Below are 17,944 nucleotides of genomic sequence, written 5' to 3' on the forward strand. Positions count from 1 at the left end.
TTAGCCAATAATCAGTGCTTTCTAACCCAAAATAACATTCACCGGCCTGCGGGGCAGCGGACGGCTTAACTAGTCTTCTTGTCCATCCCTCTCTCCTTTGTTTCTCTTCTTTCTGCTGTCTAATATTCTCTTTCTTTCTCTTCTTTTTTTTTTATTTTTTGATAGTGACAAAAACAAACAAACTACACGTAAAAACAACTATCTTATCTGTCTCTGGCTTTAGCCGGAGCAGATTCTGTCTGCAGCCGATGGCGGTTGAGAAGGAACTGGTGGGGACCGGATCGCGCACATGGCCGGGGGCGTGCAAGGGAGCGGTGTGCGTCGGCACATGTGCGATCCAATAGAAACTGCTAGAAGAATTCCGATCTGCGGCACCAGGCGAGCCCGACACCTATTGTGGAGCACCCACAGGGACCACTCAAAGAAGAACCTGGTGCTTTGAGCCCTGAGGAAGGTACTGCCAACTCTGATAGGAGGTACCCAGTGAATATCCTGTTTATTCACTTTAGTCTCTTGTCCAGTCCACCACCCACCACCACATCACTCAGAACAAAGGAGCCAGGAACTGGCCAGAGATTCCCCACCACTGTAAATTCCTGCATGGAGATAATATTGTCAGCCTCTAAACACCCTCACCTCTGTCATCCTTCTTATGGAACGACTGGAGTGCTGCTGCTGGGCTCTGGAAAACCCCAGCTGGCAGGTGGCTCCTTGAAAACAAACTACTTTTCTCAAGACTGCTCTAAATTATTCCCAGGGTCCGGGATGGCATAGATCCACTGGAGAATCAGAGAGATGTTACTGGCTTCCTGAATGTCTGCCCCACATTCCTGTATGACAACAGAAACTGATAGCAGCAGACAGTCTGGAGCTTCTTCTTCATTTCTTTTCCATTGAAAACCTGATGACATTTTTCCATATTAATTCCCTTTTAAAATATTTACTAGCTAGTGACTGAATTGCATATTACCTACCATGTCTGGGTAAGCAAGGAAACCGTGGTACTGAAATTACTCAAACTATCTAGTTCTGAGGGCTTGCAGGGTCAGCAATTTGCATTTCAAAAAGTTTTTTTAAAGGATGGTGGTTTTTAATTCTTTCTAAGTGTACTGGGCAGGGAGGGTGGGGCGAGAATTACTGTTTTTGCTTCCTGTTGGCCATGTCTACACCTGCCCTTCTGAAAGGAAGGGGCATGTAAATGACGCAAATCTGAGCTGGTTAATGAGACACTGATATGGATATTCAGCACCTCATTAGTGTAATGGCAGCCAGTTGCCCCTCAAAAGTGCTGCTTTTGAAATGCAAACTGGCCATGTAGAAATGGGCGCTTTGAAGTAAACCCCAGTTTCGAAATTCCCTTACTCCCAATTTGTTTTCGGAATAAGGGAATTTCAAAGTCTGGGGTTTATTTAGAAGCACCTGCATCTCCATGGCGAGTTTGTGTTTTGAAAGCAGCACTTTCTAAGCATGACTGGCAGCCATTATGCTGATGAGGCATTGAATACTCATATTAACACCTCATGAGCCAGTTCTCATCTGTGTCATTTACTTGCCTCTTCCAAAGGGGCATTTATAGGCATGACCATTGTGTCTATGCTGGACCATCAGTGGTAGCTGATATGTTGGAACTGATTTCATGGTACACTACCAGAACTGACTCCACAGATTTTCCAGCAGAATTGATAACCAAATCACCTACCATAAGACATATTGGCCGCATGTACACTACAGCAATCTTTCGAAAGATTATCTTCTGGAAGATCTATCTTTGAAAGAGCGTGTCCACACCCAAAAAAGTGGATGAAAGATCAAAAGGCTGGGTCTACACTAGCAAGTTCTCTCAGAAAATCAGGCCCGTTTTTGAAAGAACACATGGAGCATCTACACACAAAATGCACTCCTTTAATCAGATATTGAAAAAATGTGGCTCTTCTTCCAAAAGCCCTCTTCCACTCCCAGACCAGGAAGAGCGCCTCCTTTTGAAACCTTCTTTCAAAAAAGCCCATGTGTAGATACTCTGTGGGCCTTTTTTCAAAAGAGCAGTCCTCATGGCCAAATATTGATCCCTGGCCCGTTATTTCGAAAGAGTGGGGTCTGTGTTGGTGCTCTCTATTGAAAGAGCAAATCAATTTTTTTTCAATCAGCTTTTTTGCGTGTGGATGCACTCTTTCAAAAGAAGTCTTTTGGAAGAGATCTTCTGGAAGACCTTCTTTTGAAGGATCGCTGTAGCACAGATGTAGCCTTATAGTCCTAAATATGTTCCAGATTGTCTTAGTCATTTCAGTATGTACAATCCTCTTTCAGACAGTTACACAGAACACCAAGCAATGTTACATTCTCTGGATGTTTCTTTAACAAACATATGATGCACCGTCAAAGCAAAAATGGGGCAAAGCTGGTTTAAAGAAGTTTCCTAATTAATTTCTATGGACTATTTATTTTTCTTTTTTAAACATGGCATGACAATGTAAGTTAAACATGTATCAGGGAAGGGAAAGTTAGCATAAGTTACCATAAGGTAAAACTCATAAGGAAAGGTCCAGCAATTCCCCTAATAATGTATTTGCTAAATTACAATAAAAATATGAAATATAATGGTTCCATGTATAATCATAAAATGCCTTACAGTGAAAACAGGTAATGGACAGTTCCAACTGCTGCAAATTTGTACCTTTTTTCTTCTCCCTTTTCAGCTAAACATACAGGAACTTCCACTTGCATCCCATGAGGCTCTTCTAGCAGTCAGTACTTTGTTTCCTAATGCAGTGGTGTCCAATAGGAATTCAAAGATTGCCACACTTGCGTTTGTGGTCTTTCCACATTCACCACGTTATTTTCACTCCCAGCCGGCCCTACTCTAAATAAATGCCCGCCCCCTCCCCCAGAGCCAGGCTCCCTCAGAGCCAGGCATTCCCAGCCCCCCAACCAATAAATACCATCTCCCTCCCCGCAAGTCAGCCCCCCCGACTCTAACTGAACACCCTCTCCCAGAGCCAGGCACCCCCAACCTCCCCAGTTCTAATTCAGTGCTGGAGACTCAACACAGCTGCCACAGCTGCTGCTGGAGCTGCTGCTAGGACTCCTGCTATGGCTGCTGCTGAGGCTGCCAATGGGGCTGCTGCTGTAGCCACTGCTGGGGATGCCACCACTACTGCCAGGCACTTCTCTCATCAAGTGGTGGGGTGTGTGCATGGAGCAGGAGAACAGCACTTCCCATGGGAGGCTCTCGGAAGGAGCCACATTTAAAGGCCCAAGAGCCATATGTGGCTCAAGAGCCAAGGGTTGCTCACTCCTGTATTTGCCGCAGCACAGTGTCCTATTCGCCACATGTGGTGAGTAGTGAACGTATCGAACACCATGGCTCTAATGTGCTAAAAGGTTTATTTTTATTGCATCTGTTAACTCTTTAATCTCACACATTTCTGCCAACTCCAAATATGTTCTTGCTTGTTCTAGACTGGAGCCCTCAAAAGAACTGTATTCAGAAGTTTGATTATGAATTACAAATGTGTTTTCTGGGCTCCAATTTGCAACTTTTAAACTCAAAATATTGGAATCTTTTCAGAGACATGGTGAAGGATGACAGCTCCCCAGCTCTTTCCCTGTAGTCACAGGAACAGCTCTGAAGTGGCCCAGGATCATTCTGAACATCTGCTCTCCCTTCCCTGGGTTTACTTTAACTTTGCCACATGGCAAAAGGTCACAAGGGATGATACACCAGTTAAGGATTATCAGAGTGGAGTGAAGTCCAGCCATTCCTCTTTCTGCCCTTGACACACACTTCTCTGTGTCTGATACACCTTCTGCACCATGGGCCGTGTGCATGAGTCAGCTGTGCTAGCATGCTGCCTGCTAGTGACTCCCCAGCAGGGAATTTGTATAAGGTCTTTCTTCCCACCGTACTTACTATTCAATAGGAAAGAGAATTTCCCCTCAAGTACTGATTCTAGCCTTTGAATTTTTTGAAATAGTACATTCACTCTGCTGAAAATGTGGACACCACTGGTCTATATGATAAACCATTCAACAAAACCACAAAGGCCCTGATACTTCATGTTCACCAGCAATCACATCCCATCCAATAGGATCCTTTGTTTTGTGTGGAAGAAGCAAGTCTGTATTTTTTCTGGAGATAGTCATACACACGTTGTTGGAATGTAAGAAAAGTATAAGCCTATTTCACAAGAATTTTCTTGAATTTGCTTGGAGTGGTGGTGTGGTTTTGGTAACTGGCATCACAGGATACAGTAAAATAAAATGAGTTGTTGAAAGAAATAAGGACTAAATAATAACAGAGAGGTAGCTGTGTTCATCCGTATTCTAAAAAAACAAACCAGCAGTCATGTAGCACTTTAAAGAAGTGCTATAAGGACTAAATAAGGCAGGCAGCCTATCTGAAAAGGCCAGATCTTTGTAGAATTTATTAAAGAATAATCTTTCGTGTCTGCTGAGGAACAAAACTCACTTATGAAGAATAATGGCAAAAAATTACCATTAGCCTCATTTTTCCTTCCGAATGTATATACACAATACCTGAATAACATTGAGCTATGTCAAAAGTTGGAAGTCTGTATTATTCCATTATTAAGACCATTAAGATCAAAAAGTTTTGACAAGACTGCGAAATTCCTTAAAGGACTTTTTATAATTAACTAGCAGATGTACCCAGCATTGTTCAGATCCTTGTGGGGCTAAGGACAGAAGGTGGAGGGGGGTGAAGTGATTGCAGGGGGCAGAGGACTCAGAGCAGGGGGTTAAGTACCTGGGAGGGCTCAGGGCTGCCATTATGCTAATGAGGCACTGCATATTCATGTCAACACCTTATTAGTATCTTCTGAAATCCCTTGTTAATATGCCCTTTCCAAAAGGAGGGGCTAGTGAGGCCACAGCCTATATGTTGTTTCCCATGCCACCTTAAGAAATAATTGAAAATCATACTACGTTAAGACCAAACTGAAGAAACTGAAATAAGGAACCTGGTAAAGCAACATCTAAACCCAAGGTTTTCAGCCAAGGGATACATTAACTCATCTAGATATTTGCCTGGTTTTACAACAGGATGCCTAAAAAGCAATAGCAAACTCAACGCTAACTAAGATTTCACACAGACAAGGACTTGTTTACGTGGCTCTACATACTACACACCGAAATAGAAGTACAATATTTATCTTCAAATGAATTAATTTTCGTATTGTATGGTAAAAGTGAGAGTCATTTTTCCAGACAGAGGGTGCTGTGACACTCTTGTATTTTGTATTTTTGTATTTTTTTGTATTTTTATGTCGGATTTTGTAAGCAAATAGTGTTTAAGTGATGTGAAAGGAAAAACAGATTCTTGCAAGGGATAAAGCAATTTGGGAAGTTTGAGCATCACTGATTTAAAGCACAGTGACAGAGAATACTTTGAAGAAACCTAAAGTAAAATTCCCTGCCTGGAGCATAAGAGAAAGCATAGGCGTAAAAAGACTAGCATGCAGCAGATTAAATTCAGAGAACCTCCTTTATGTTTGTTTTGGGATATTTAACAAAAGGATATCTTCAGCCACTACTGATTTCTGAATCAACACTTCTCTGGACAAGCTATTGCAGGCTTTTTCAGGAACCATGATTTGAAACTTGTTACGTACCCACATAGCAATAGCATTGTCAGTATTTAATACTGAATATAAGAACAGACGTATTGGATCAGACCAATGGTCCATATAGCCCAGTATCCTGTCTTCTGACAGCGGCCAATGCCAGATGCTACAGAGGGGGCGAACACAATGGGTAAACATCAAGGCTGTATCTGCACTTGAATTCCTCTTTTGAAAGAGGCATGCAAATGAGGGACTCAAAATGCAAATGAGGTGCAGATTTTCATATCTGATGCCTCATTCGCATATGCTCTTTTTTGAAAGAGTTTCTTTCAAAGGAAAAAAAAAGTAGTGTAAATGTGGCTCTTTTGAAAGTAAACACCATTTTCAAAAGAACATTTCATCCAGAAATAAAATAGGAAGAAGGGTTCTTTTGAAGATGGGGTTTACTTCGAAAGAGCTGCATCTACACTGCTTTTTTTCTTTCAAAAGAAGAATGTGCAAATGTAAAATATACAGCTATGTAAAACTGCACCTCATTTGCATTTTCAATTTCCCTCATTTGCATGCCTCTTTTGAAAGAGGAATTCAAGTGTAGACACAGCCCAAGTGATCCCTCCTTTGTCACTCTTTTCCAGTCTCTGAGAAACAGAGGCTAGGGAATTAGTTACCAACAACCTGGTTCCTGAAGTTTCTGATAGACTGCTCCCAATCTATCATACAATTTCTAATTCCCTGCTGTTATCCTGTCATAATTATATCCCTAGGTTTTCAGGACATCTGCTGTTTTTATTTCTATTAATCCTCTTTTCTTAATCAAATGTATCTTGTTTTTCAGCACTCTTCAAGACTTTTAGCCTATTTCGTAAATTTCATGTGGGAACAAAAAAATTGCTGCTTAGTAACTTTATATAAATGTAACATATCAACATACTTCTCTCTGTTGCCATTAGAGCATTTCTTGTTCAATCAATGGAGCATGACGCTGTGTAAAATGGTCTTAATTAGCAATTTTAGCAAGATAGTATTTTCCCTTTCTCATCCTGACCATAGAAGATTATGGGAGTCTGGTCCATGAGGAAGCTGGAGGCCTCCTAGAAATCTGGTTCAAAGGTCAACGTTTAGTTCTGCAAACACTCACATAGGTGGGACTATTCAGGTGAGTAATATTATCTATTTTGTTAGCTTGACTCTTATCACCATACTAGCATCTAATGCACAAAGACAAATTTCTGAGGTCCTGGAGCAATGTACATGCAGACTCATGTACCCAGGGCAATCACCCTAACGTCAATAAGGCTGTTAATGGAGCTTATTACGTCCAGCAACATCCATGCTCTGATTTTAGGTAATTTCTTAGGGATATGGCCAAGTTTCCCATGTTCCCATAAAATTTGTTTCCAGACACTAGTCTTGGCTCTCAGTGTTCTGTGTTGTTACTTAGCTCTAATTTACCTCTAAATGTCTTCTAAGAGCCAAGTAAGACATGGAAATATTGGTAATGCACTAAACAATATTGACCTCCCATGCTCCGCCAAATTCTCTCATTCGTCACCAGTCAAGTCCCAAGGGTGCCAGACAAGACAGGTTCAACCTGTATCTAGGCCTGAGTGTGGACCAGGATCTGATTGTGCTAGATACTTTTTAAACATAAGTGAAAACTGTCCTGTACCACCATTCAAATAAAGCTTAAATTCGGCGACTAAACAGTAAGCAGTGGAAGTGCTAGTAATACGCTAGATCAGTGGTGTCCAACAGGAATTCAAAGATCAGCGTACTTGTGATTGTTGGCATTCTGATTTGTTGCATTACATTGTACAAAAAATTATTAAATGATATAATTTCTCTGACTTGTGCTGTTTAGCAGACGCTGGCTACGTCTACACGAGCTCCAAACTTCGAAATGGCCACGCAAATGGCCATTTCGAAGTTTATTAATGAAGCGCTGAAATGCATATTCAGCGCTTCATTAGCATGCGGGCGGCTGCGGCACTTCGAAATTGACGCGGCTTGCAGCCGCGCGTCTCGTCCCGACGGGGCTCCTTTTAGAAAGGACCCCGCCTACTTCGAAGTCCCCTTATTCCCATCAGCTCTTCCCATGAGCTGATGGGAATAAGGGGACTTCGAAGTAGGCGGGGTCCTTTCTAAAAGGAGCCCCGTCGGGACGAGACGCGCGGCTGCAAGCCGCGTCAATTTCGAAGTGCCGCAGCCGCCCGCATGCTAATGAAGCGCTGAATATGCATTTCAGCGCTTCATTAGTAAACTTCGAAATGGCCATTTGCGTGGCTATTTCGAAGTCTGGGGCTCGTGTAGACATGGCCTCTGTCAGTACGTGATTAAAATAAGTATAGTTCAGACAAAAAGCTAAAGACATATGCATTGCCTTCTTTGCAACATTCTCTCATCAGTTAATTGTTCCCATAACAAAAGACCTAGAGGTCACCTAGCAAAATCAATAGGTTTGAAGCAAACACAAAGAAGTATTTCTTCATGCAGTGCACAGTCAACCTGTGGAACTCATTACTAGAAGATATTGTGAAGACCTGGACTTTAACAGGGTTCAAAAAAGAGCTAGATAAATTCATGGAGGATAGGTCCATCCACACTTATTAGCCAGGATGGGTTGGAATGGTGTCCCTAGCCTCTGTTTGTCAGAGGCTGGAACTGGGTCACTGGGTAGGAATCACTTGATGATTACCTGCTCCGTTCACTCCCTCTGGGAAATCAAGGTCAGAGAATCCCAGACTGTGGAGGGTATTACCAACAACATGTGTGTGAGTTTATTCAGCTTTACTGGTCTTAAGAAATACTTCTACTGAAGGAATCAACTACTATTGGTAAGAAGAACCAGAAGCCTTTTTTATAATGAAAACATCTGTATTGATGCCAATCCCAGATCATGTTTGAAAAGGAAAGAAACAGTAAAAGCCATGATAAAGACTATATTAAATACAAATGCCAAATATTTAACTCAACAGGGAGATACTGTCAGAGATAACACATGGAAACCAGATGTACTGACTAAGCGTTCAAGAAACATTGTTTATATATAAAGAAATGTAGATCCATGAAGTGTTACAGACATTGGTGAAGCTTATAGAAGTGAGGAGATTACTACAAGAAAGAGATGTCTAAAGACTTGACAGAATATATTAAAATGTCACAGTTAACTCAAAAGTACTATTTTTCAGAAGTCCATAGAACTGATGATTTCTTCAGACAGTGTTGTATACTTAACAAAAGAACCTGTTTGAATAAGTGGGTGAGAGACAAGAATATGACACTTTAAAAGAGTAATAGAAATGTAATTAGGAGGAAGTAAAAAAGGCCCCCAGTACTATAGTACAGGTTACAACTCTCAAATCTGGCATTCTTTTGTTGGCAACATCTGTGGTCCAGGAGGACCACGGATCTTCCAGAACCAGAGAGTCTCATGGCTGGGTAAGGGAAGGGCCAGCTACACCAGCTTCAGGAGCCTAGAACAGGGCAGACACAACTAATCTGGTGGAAAGGAGGGAGGGCAACAGCAGCCAGGGAGCCAAGGCTGGGAGCAGGAGCAGAGAGCACTGGCTGGGAAGCTGGCAGCCCAGGTCAGGGAGCAGTGGCTCATCTGTGTAAAGCCCCAACCTGGGAGCAGCAGTTTGCGGTCACTCATCCCCAGGGCTGGGTGGGAAGCTGAAGCCCTGGGAAGCCACAGCTGGGGTTGGGCAGGAAGCTGTGGCCTGGAGAAGCCACACCTGGGAAGCAAGGGCTGGGGCCAGGAGCTGGTGTCTGGGGAGACTGCGGAGGGGGTTGGGAAGCTGTGGTCCACAGCAAGGAGCCCAGGAGCAGGGGCTGGCAGCCAGTAGGAGGGCAGAATTGACCTCCGATGGTCTGGCAAAATCTCTGGTCTGGAACCACTCAGGTCCTCAGGCTGCTGGACTAGGGAGGTTGAACCTGTAGGGTATAGCTACGCTGCTGCTCATTAGTAAGAACTGCACGTGAAAGCAAAAGGCTCTGAATATGAGTTAGCCTACATGGGTAATGACTGAATATTGTTACAGTCTGATGGGCTTGTTAGTAACACCGGTTGAACCTCTCTAATCCAGCACTCTCTCTTCCAGCAATATCCATAATCCGCCATGAATTTAGTTAGCTGGATGGCCACATTCCATGGGTGTGGCCTACTTTCCCATAGTTCCATAAAGTTTGCTTACAGCTACCAGTCCTGGCTCTCACTGTTCTGTGCTGTTGTGTAGCTGTGAATTACCCCAAAGATGACTTCTAAGAGCCAATAAGCAGTGGAAGTGTTGGTAATGCTGCTAGACAACCTTTACCTCCCATGGTCTGGCAAATTCTCTAATTTGGTATTGGTCAGGTCCTGAGGGCACCAGACTGGAAAGGTTCAACCTGTATATATGATACTGGTGGTCCTACTACTAGGACAGTTCCCAGTGGACCAAACTAACCTTCTCAAAAACAAAAAGAAAAAACAATCAAACGAATTGAAAACATTGATGGCAGCCTCAGTCAGAACTGGATTGAATTATATAAATGAGTTTTTTTTAAGCTGAAAAATAAAATTCATACCAATTCATATTTCCTTTCAATTTACTAGCACTGCGTATGCACAACCATATTAAACTTTATGTACATTTAATATGGAATTTTTTTCATAATCTTCATGTTACATTTTTCTTCTCTTTGTTCAGTTTATTACTGTATAACTTTATTATATTCTTCTCTTCTCCCAATGTGGGGTGCTTTCTTTTCTATCAATCTTTTTCTCCTTCCCAATTTTATGAAATTTTAGTCCTTAATATGAGATATAAATATTAAGCAAGTATTTCTGTATTATGTCTCCGATTTTTTTTTACCTATTATGCAAGAGATTCCATCCCTGGAGTCCAATAAAGGTCAAGAATCAAGAAATAAAGTTACACATAATTTTTTTTTACTTATTGTTCTATTTTTTAGTTACGCAAAAGAATTCTCCTGTTCTTTCTCCTGTTTGTTATGGGACTCTCCAGAAATGTTTCCTGTAGAATTTTAGCATGTTCCTCGCTAACTTACAGTCTGAAGTCAACCTGGAGCTCTTTCCATCATCACCAAAGCTATGTCTACACTAGAGAGTTTTGTCAAGAAAGCTTGGCATTTTGTCGACAGAACCCACGGAGCACATTTCCAAGATGTTTTTTTGACAGTAAATCAACAGAACACAGAACTTCTGTTGACAGTGTTCTGCCGCTCCCTGATAAGGCAGAATGCCTCTGTTGAAGGAAAGCCAGTCTGGACACTCTGGGGGACCCTCTCTCAACAGACAGGGCTTCTGGGACATTGAGCAGCCCTGTCTACTGTGCTTCCAGTTGGCTGTTTTGTGGAGAGAGTTGGCTGTTTTCTTGTGCAGTCCAGCCTCTCTCTTTTGACAGATCAGATTGCTCTTTTGATCTGTTTTGCAGTCTGGCCATGATTTGTCAACAGAAGTTTTGTCGGAAGATATCTTCTGACAGAAACTTCTGTTGACAGATCACTTTAGTGTAGACATAGCCGAGTAGAACAGAAAATTCCCTTCACAGGGGAAACTTACTTTAAATAAATCGGTGCTATATTTCTATTTCTGTGATCTCTTGGTATCTCCTTATGGCAAGGAATTTTCTAGTCTAGTTGAAGACTTGCCCATGTCTCAGTCTGTGTTATCTCAGTTTTCCCTTTCAGATGTCAGCCACCAGCTTCCACACATTTAGATTGTTGTAGTTTCTTAGTCCTCCATCTAAGTCATGAAAGTCCACTTCTTCCAGTGTTAATTGAGAAGAAACACAACACAGTCTCTCATCTAGATTTTAGCCAGGCACAAGACTTCCCTGGCAAATTTTAGTCTTTATCTGGAAGCAGCTTGAAGTCCTCCTCAGTTCTAATAGTCTTACCATTGTTGAGTGGGTGGCTGTACCACCACACAAGATGGCATGACAGGGGCAATTGTGTCCACCCACTGTTATGAGTTTCTGGTTCTGGAACTCTACATAATTCGGCTCTCTGCCCCCTTGACCAAAATGCCTTGTTTTTCTTTCCCAGGGCCTCTTCCTAGATACCCAGTCTTGACCACCTTCTGCCTATCCCAGCTGAACATCCAATTTTTAGGCAGCATCCCCCTGAGCCTGAATGACTGACTACAGGCTGACCTTACTTCTCTCAGTGTGTCTGTTACATGACTTTTGTGTCCATCTGCTCCATCCAGGGAGGTGAGCTAAATCTGGCACTGGTGAAGCTGAGTCCCAATCCTTTTAAAGGGCCCACTCATCCTGTGACATTCCCCCAGACCTCTGTCATTTTTCAGAAATAGTTGTTGTGGGTGAATTAATAAATTTCTCCAGCACATGAGGATGCATGTCAGCCAAGCCAGGTGATTTACATGTGCGAATACTTTCCAAACTTTTCTTAAACTTTCCCTTTTTTCCTAGATTAACACTATTTCTGGAGATGAAATTCCCTATTCAAATATAAAGCTAGCACAGAAGAGGTGCAGCAGAGGTGCCAGGTTCTTGAAAAAGAATGTACTAATGCAGTTTAATTCTGTTCCAAAAAGGACCAACATTCTCTAGGGGTAACGATATAAAAGATACAAAAATGTAATTCAATCTCTTTGCCCATTCAATCCATCACCTCTTTGTTGTGGTCACCTACAAATCCATTAATTATTTTCTGCTGTCATAGTGGCTTATGTGATCTGAACTTCTCTCAACTTGACCTGACTTAATTTTAAACAATGGTACCGGTAAAATTAACCTAAGTTATTGTTGGCCTCTGCTAAATTCACACCTGTAACTACAAAGCAAATATATTCAATCATTAAGCTCCTTGGCCATAAAGTGTTTTTGCCCTGGTCTAACTCAATCTTGTCATCACATACCACTTTTATGTATAGAAGAGAAAGAAAGGTCTTAAATAAAAGGATCAAGCAAAAATGTATGAAAACATAATGGCATGTTAATTTTAAACAGATTTTTCACATGGGCGATAGATTCTTGAAATGCCGCAATCAAATTCAAGAAGTTCTGAAACTAACTGTATAGCTTTAACATAGCCAATTAATTAACATGCTTGTCTTCTTCCTATTCAAGTCTTAAAAGAAATTCAGAATTTTTCTGTCCTATAGTTAGCCAGCTGACTTTATCTTTTAAGATTTTAGCGATGTTAGTATTTAGAAATGAATTTACATTTTGTTTTCATCTCAGATGTCTTCTCCATCTGTTAGTCCTTCAAGCCTCTCCTGTTCATCTGGTTATGGTCCAAAATATCCCTCTAGTCTGATTCTGCCATTATATATGAAATTATGTGAAATATTGTAAGCCTAAAACATGCAATGAACTGGTTCCTGAGTCCTGCTTAATGGTACTGGTTCCCGGGTCCTGCTAATTTTGGGAAGTTGGCTCTCCAGGGACTTACTCTGGTTTCTTTTAATGGAAATACTTAATTTCTTACAGGCAATTAGTAAGAGGTTTCTAGATGATGATATTCCAACTTGATTAGTTTCCCAAAGAGACAGTGTACTGGCTTTGGCCCTGCCAAGTTGACATCTCCTGTCCTTAGTTTGCTCATGAGCTCAAGCACGTTACCTCCTTGATCGTGCTCATTAGTGCTGGTCCCTCTATTTTCATAAAGTTAAAAAGAGAAATTTTGTAGTGCCACATACACTCTTTCACCCCCAGTACGTAGGCACCGATAGTTGAGAATGCAGGGTAATTCCCTATATTTATGGGTCAAGATTGTCTGTTATGGTCAAGAAGACCAGTTTAGGAAGGAGACAAGTGCAAACTACTTTAATGCCTTTCAGAGACTCTCCTGGTCAAGGTAATTTCATGTAGACCTTATTTTTGGCGTGAAAGAGTAATCTAGACCTTAGGAAAGGAGGAAGGAATACAGATAAGAAAAACATCTTTTTTGTTTTTCTTTGGAAATATTTCTATCAGACACTGTTAACATACCACAGCATAGGAAGTGACTTCTGGCGGAAAAAAATTCCAGAAAAAACAAAAATCTACTCAGAAATTTAGAATCTATGTGCATACATTCAGTAGTAGTAGGCATCCTTCAGTCTGCATAGACTATGGATCGTGCCCTTTAAAATTTCAATTGAGGACTTCATTTACAGCGTCTATTGTGACGATGAAGACCCACACGAGAGTGACAGTCCTTGCTGCATCTCTTGCAGATGTGGTGGGTGTCTGGCAAGTCCTTATTGTGCTTTTTGTGCACTGGCTTCTCCTCTGCTAGCTGTCTGATCTTCATCTCGCCCTTCTGAAGGCCCTTGTGTAACCCCTGCCTCCATCTGCTGCGGTCATCTGCTAGTTCTTCCCAGTTGTCCAGATCGATGTCTACCTCTCTGAGGTCTCTCTTGCAGACATCTTTGTAGCGCAACTGGGGGCGTCTGGGAGGTCTTTTGCCAGAGGCTAGCTCACCATACAGGATGTCTTTTGGAATCCTTCCATCATTCATCCTGTGGACGTGGCCAAGCCAGAGGAGTCGACGCTGCCTGAGGAGGGTGTGCATGGTTGGGATTCCAGCTTGCTCGAGGACGGTGGTGTTGGTCACTCTGTCCTTCCATGATATTCCAAGGATGCGCCTGAGGCAGCGCAAGTGGAAGACGTTCAGCCTCTTTTCCTGGCGGGCATACAGGGTCCAAGTCTTGCTGCCATAAAGTAGGGTGCTGAGGATGCAGGCTCTGTAGGCTTGCATTTTGGTGTGAGTTTACAGCTTGTTGTTATTCCACACTCTCTTGCTGAGTCTGGACAGAGTTGTGGCTGCTTTTCCGATCCTCCTATTTAGCTCAGTGTCCAACGACAGGGTGTCAGTGATGGTGGACCTGAGGTAAACGAACTTGTGGATGACCTCTAACGTATAGTTGTCAATGCTGATTGATGGGGATTCAGCAACATCCTGACCGAGTACGTTTGTCTTCTTTAGGCTGATGGTAACCCCAAAGTCCTTGCACGCTTTGGGGAACTGATCCAGCAGTTTTTGACGCTGGTCTTCTGTGTGAGACACTACAGCATCATCATCTGCGAACAGCATGTCTCTGATGAGGACTTCCCGCACCTTAGACTTAGCTTTCCGTTGACATGGTCTTCTCTCTAAGGCAGCTGCAGGAGAAGTGCAGGGAGCAGAGAAAGCCACTCTACATAGCCTTCATCGACCTGACCAAGGCCTTTGACTTGGTCAGCAGGGATGGTCTGTTCAAACTGCTCCACAAGATAGGCTGTCCTCCATGGTTACTCAAGATGATCCAGTCGTTCCACAAAGACATGAGAGGAACCATCCAATATGACGGTGCATTATCGGATGCTTTCAGAATCAGGAGCGGCATCAAACAAGGATGCGTGCTTGCTCCGACATTGTTTGGGATCTTCTTCGCACTCCTCCTGAAGCATGCCTTTGGATCTTCGAAAGAGGGCATCTTGCTGCACACAAGATCTGATGGGAAACTGTTTAACCTTGCAAGGCATACATTCACCCAGCATGTAAACATGCAATATGTCCAAGAAGGATATTTCATAAACGTATACACCAATATATTTTTCTCTCTCATTCCCAGAACCTTTAACATATAATAGTTTTATTTCTCCCTCCTTAATGTTTGTTTTCCCCTTCTTTCACACTTGAGCAGCGATGTTTCCTGTTGATGAAAAAATACATGGGTCCCAACCTGATCTCTAGTTGAGCTCATTATGTATGCTATGATTGTCTGTTTATTACAGGTTTTTTAATCAGACCTTTTTGCCAAAAAAAAAATTTAGAATGCATCTTATTCAGATCTTTGTAACTCATTAACAATTAAACCCCCCCACAGGTATTTTTAAATGGTAAAAGCTAACGTAATTTTTATTTATTTATTTTGCTTCCATATTTCAAAAGGTATTGTTGGAAAAGTGATTAGCGTGATAAGTCAGCAACTTCTGTTTCAGATTTTTAGTGTCAGAACAAATTATAGAAATTAGTTGCATAATCTGAGGCACATTAATAAAGTTGCAACTGATCTTCCGGACAGAATGTTTCTAAAACTATTTCTGCTGTGTTATTTTATTGTTGCACTCAGCCTTACTAGCTAGGCAAACAGACCTTTTTTAACAAAAAACCCACCACTTTGGTCAAGCCAAAAGAAACCTAACTCATGAAGTTTTAATGTATGTGGTCTAGGTGAAACAATTAAAGCTTTGTAGAATCATACACAAATGGATTTTATTTGGCTCAAAACAAAAGCTATTTTCCAAATATTTAGTTTCTACTTGGAAGGGGCAATAAGAGGCACTAAAATAACTCAGGCTCTATCTTTGTCTGCATCTTTAGTGAAAATATTCAGAAATAGTAGAGCAAGAATGACTTTAGCTGATAATCAATATGTACCCCTCGCACAATAAGTGCAGGTACTTATTTGTCAATGTTTTCTACAGCTATAACTGTATGTAAGCAATGCTGTATGCTACACCTTACCTAAGCTTGAACACATCGGGGTCCTGATGGAAAAAAAAACAAATCAATTACTGGTACTTGACATTTTTATGTATCTGTTGGAGAAGTTCAGAAAATGTGGGGAAGACTGAGGGGTTAGCAGACAACAAAGAATTCTGTATCTCTGACTTCAGGCATAAACTCCTCCCACTAACACCCACTAACTAATGATAACAGGCAATCTGGAAGTGATGCCGGTGAGCCAGGGATGTACTTCAAAAGTCACTTCTTCTATCACGCCTTCCACCATCAATGGCCCCCCCAGAGGCCATCCTCTTTGGCTTCCTTTGGATTTTTCATTACTAATGGACCCCAAGAAAGAGCCATATCTACATCTAGACAGAAGGCTCACTTCCATACACAATTGAATTGTATTACCAGATTCAGATTTAGCCACTATAATCTATGCATTTGTTTCCCTCCAGCTTGATCACTGCAATCTAGAAATGAGCCATGTGCCCTGAAAAATCCTAACTAATAACACAAAGGCTACGTCTACACGTGAAGCCAACATCGAAATAGTCTATTTCGATGAATAACGTCTACACCTCCTCCAGGGCTGGCAACGTCGACGTTCAACTTCGACGTTGCGCGGCACCACATCGAAATAGGCGCTGCGAGGGTACGTCTACACGCCAAAGTAGCACACATCGAAATAAGGGTGCCAGGCACAGCTGCAGACAGGGTCACAGGGCGGACTCAACAGCAAGCCGCTCCCTTAAAGGGCCCCTCCCAGACACAGTTGCACTAAACAACACAAGATACACAGAGCCGACAACTGGTTGCAGACCCTGTGCCTGCAGCATGGATCCCCAGCTGCCGCAGCAGCAGCCAGAAGCCCTGGGCTAAGGGCTGCTGCCCACGGTGACCATAGAGCCCCGCAGGGGCTGGAGAGAGAGCATCTCTCAACCCCCCAGCTGATGGCCGCCATGGAGGACCCAGCAATTTCGATGTTGCGGGACGCAGATCGTCTACACGGTCCCTACTTCGACGTTGAACGTCAAAGTAGGGCGCTATTCCGATCCCCTCATGAGGTTAGCGACTTCGACGTCTCGCCGCCTAACGTTGAAGTTAACTTCGAAATAGCGCCCGACGCGTGTAGCCGCGACGGGCGCTATTTCGAAGTTAGTGCCGCTACTTCGAAGTAGCGTGCACGTGTAGACACAGCTAAAATGTAGTAGTTTGCCTTTAAACAACAGAACATGACCGTATCAAAAGAACACTCTGCACTGTCTTTCACTGAATATAGCTCAAGGTCTCAGCCCTGGTATTCAAAACCCACAATGGGACTGGCTCCAGTTGTCTGAAAGACCATCTCTCCTTTGATGACCATGTACCAGTGTGGCATCTACATTGCATCAGAATAATGAAATTATTCATCAATAAGACCATGTCTATATTACCAGTTAAATCTGCACTGCTTGTGATCTAGCAGGTCAGGTGAAGACATCAACTCTTCCAAGAAGCCTCTAGGAGTTCCATGCCAGTCCCAAGCCTGGATAAAAGAGAAGGGTTGATCAGATGCGCTGATCATGAAACAACAATACAAATGAAATCTGATACCAGTAATACTGAAAAAAGATGCTTGCTCAGACATCACCCAGATAAACAAGGTCCTTGGTATCAATTGAGTAATCAGGGTTGGGTCGATAAGTTGGCTTCCGAAAGAAATTTACATCAATGCAGCAATAACATCAATACAGCAGTGCCAAACTTTCCAAGGAATGGATATAGACTCAGACCACACTCTAGTGATCGCAAACTTCAAGATGAAATTCAAGAGAAAATGTGAGACACAGTTTAAGCAAAGAAGAGCCATGGCAGGGTTAGGGAAGGAAGAAATAGGGGCTACGTCTACACATGCCCCAAACTTCGAAATGGCCATG

The 17,944-nt window shown here is 42.4% G+C and overlaps 1 long non-coding RNA gene across 1 annotated transcript in view; it reads right to left on the reverse strand.

Moving 5' to 3' along the window:
- LOC142013082 (uncharacterized) overlaps positions 1-17,554 on the reverse strand; it is a 62,698-nt gene extending 45,144 nt beyond the window's left edge. Inside the window, exon 1 of the long non-coding RNA XR_012645539.1 lies at positions 17,462-17,554. This is a non-coding gene — a long non-coding RNA (uncharacterized LOC142013082). The remainder of the gene's footprint in view (positions 1-17,461) is intronic.
- Positions 17,555-17,944: the final 390 nt, after the last annotated feature.

Source organism: Carettochelys insculpta, chromosome 5, assembly GCF_033958435.1.
Source record: "Carettochelys insculpta isolate YL-2023 chromosome 5, ASM3395843v1, whole genome shotgun sequence".
In the NCBI taxonomy this organism is placed as follows: Eukaryota; Metazoa; Chordata; order Testudines; family Carettochelyidae; genus Carettochelys; species Carettochelys insculpta.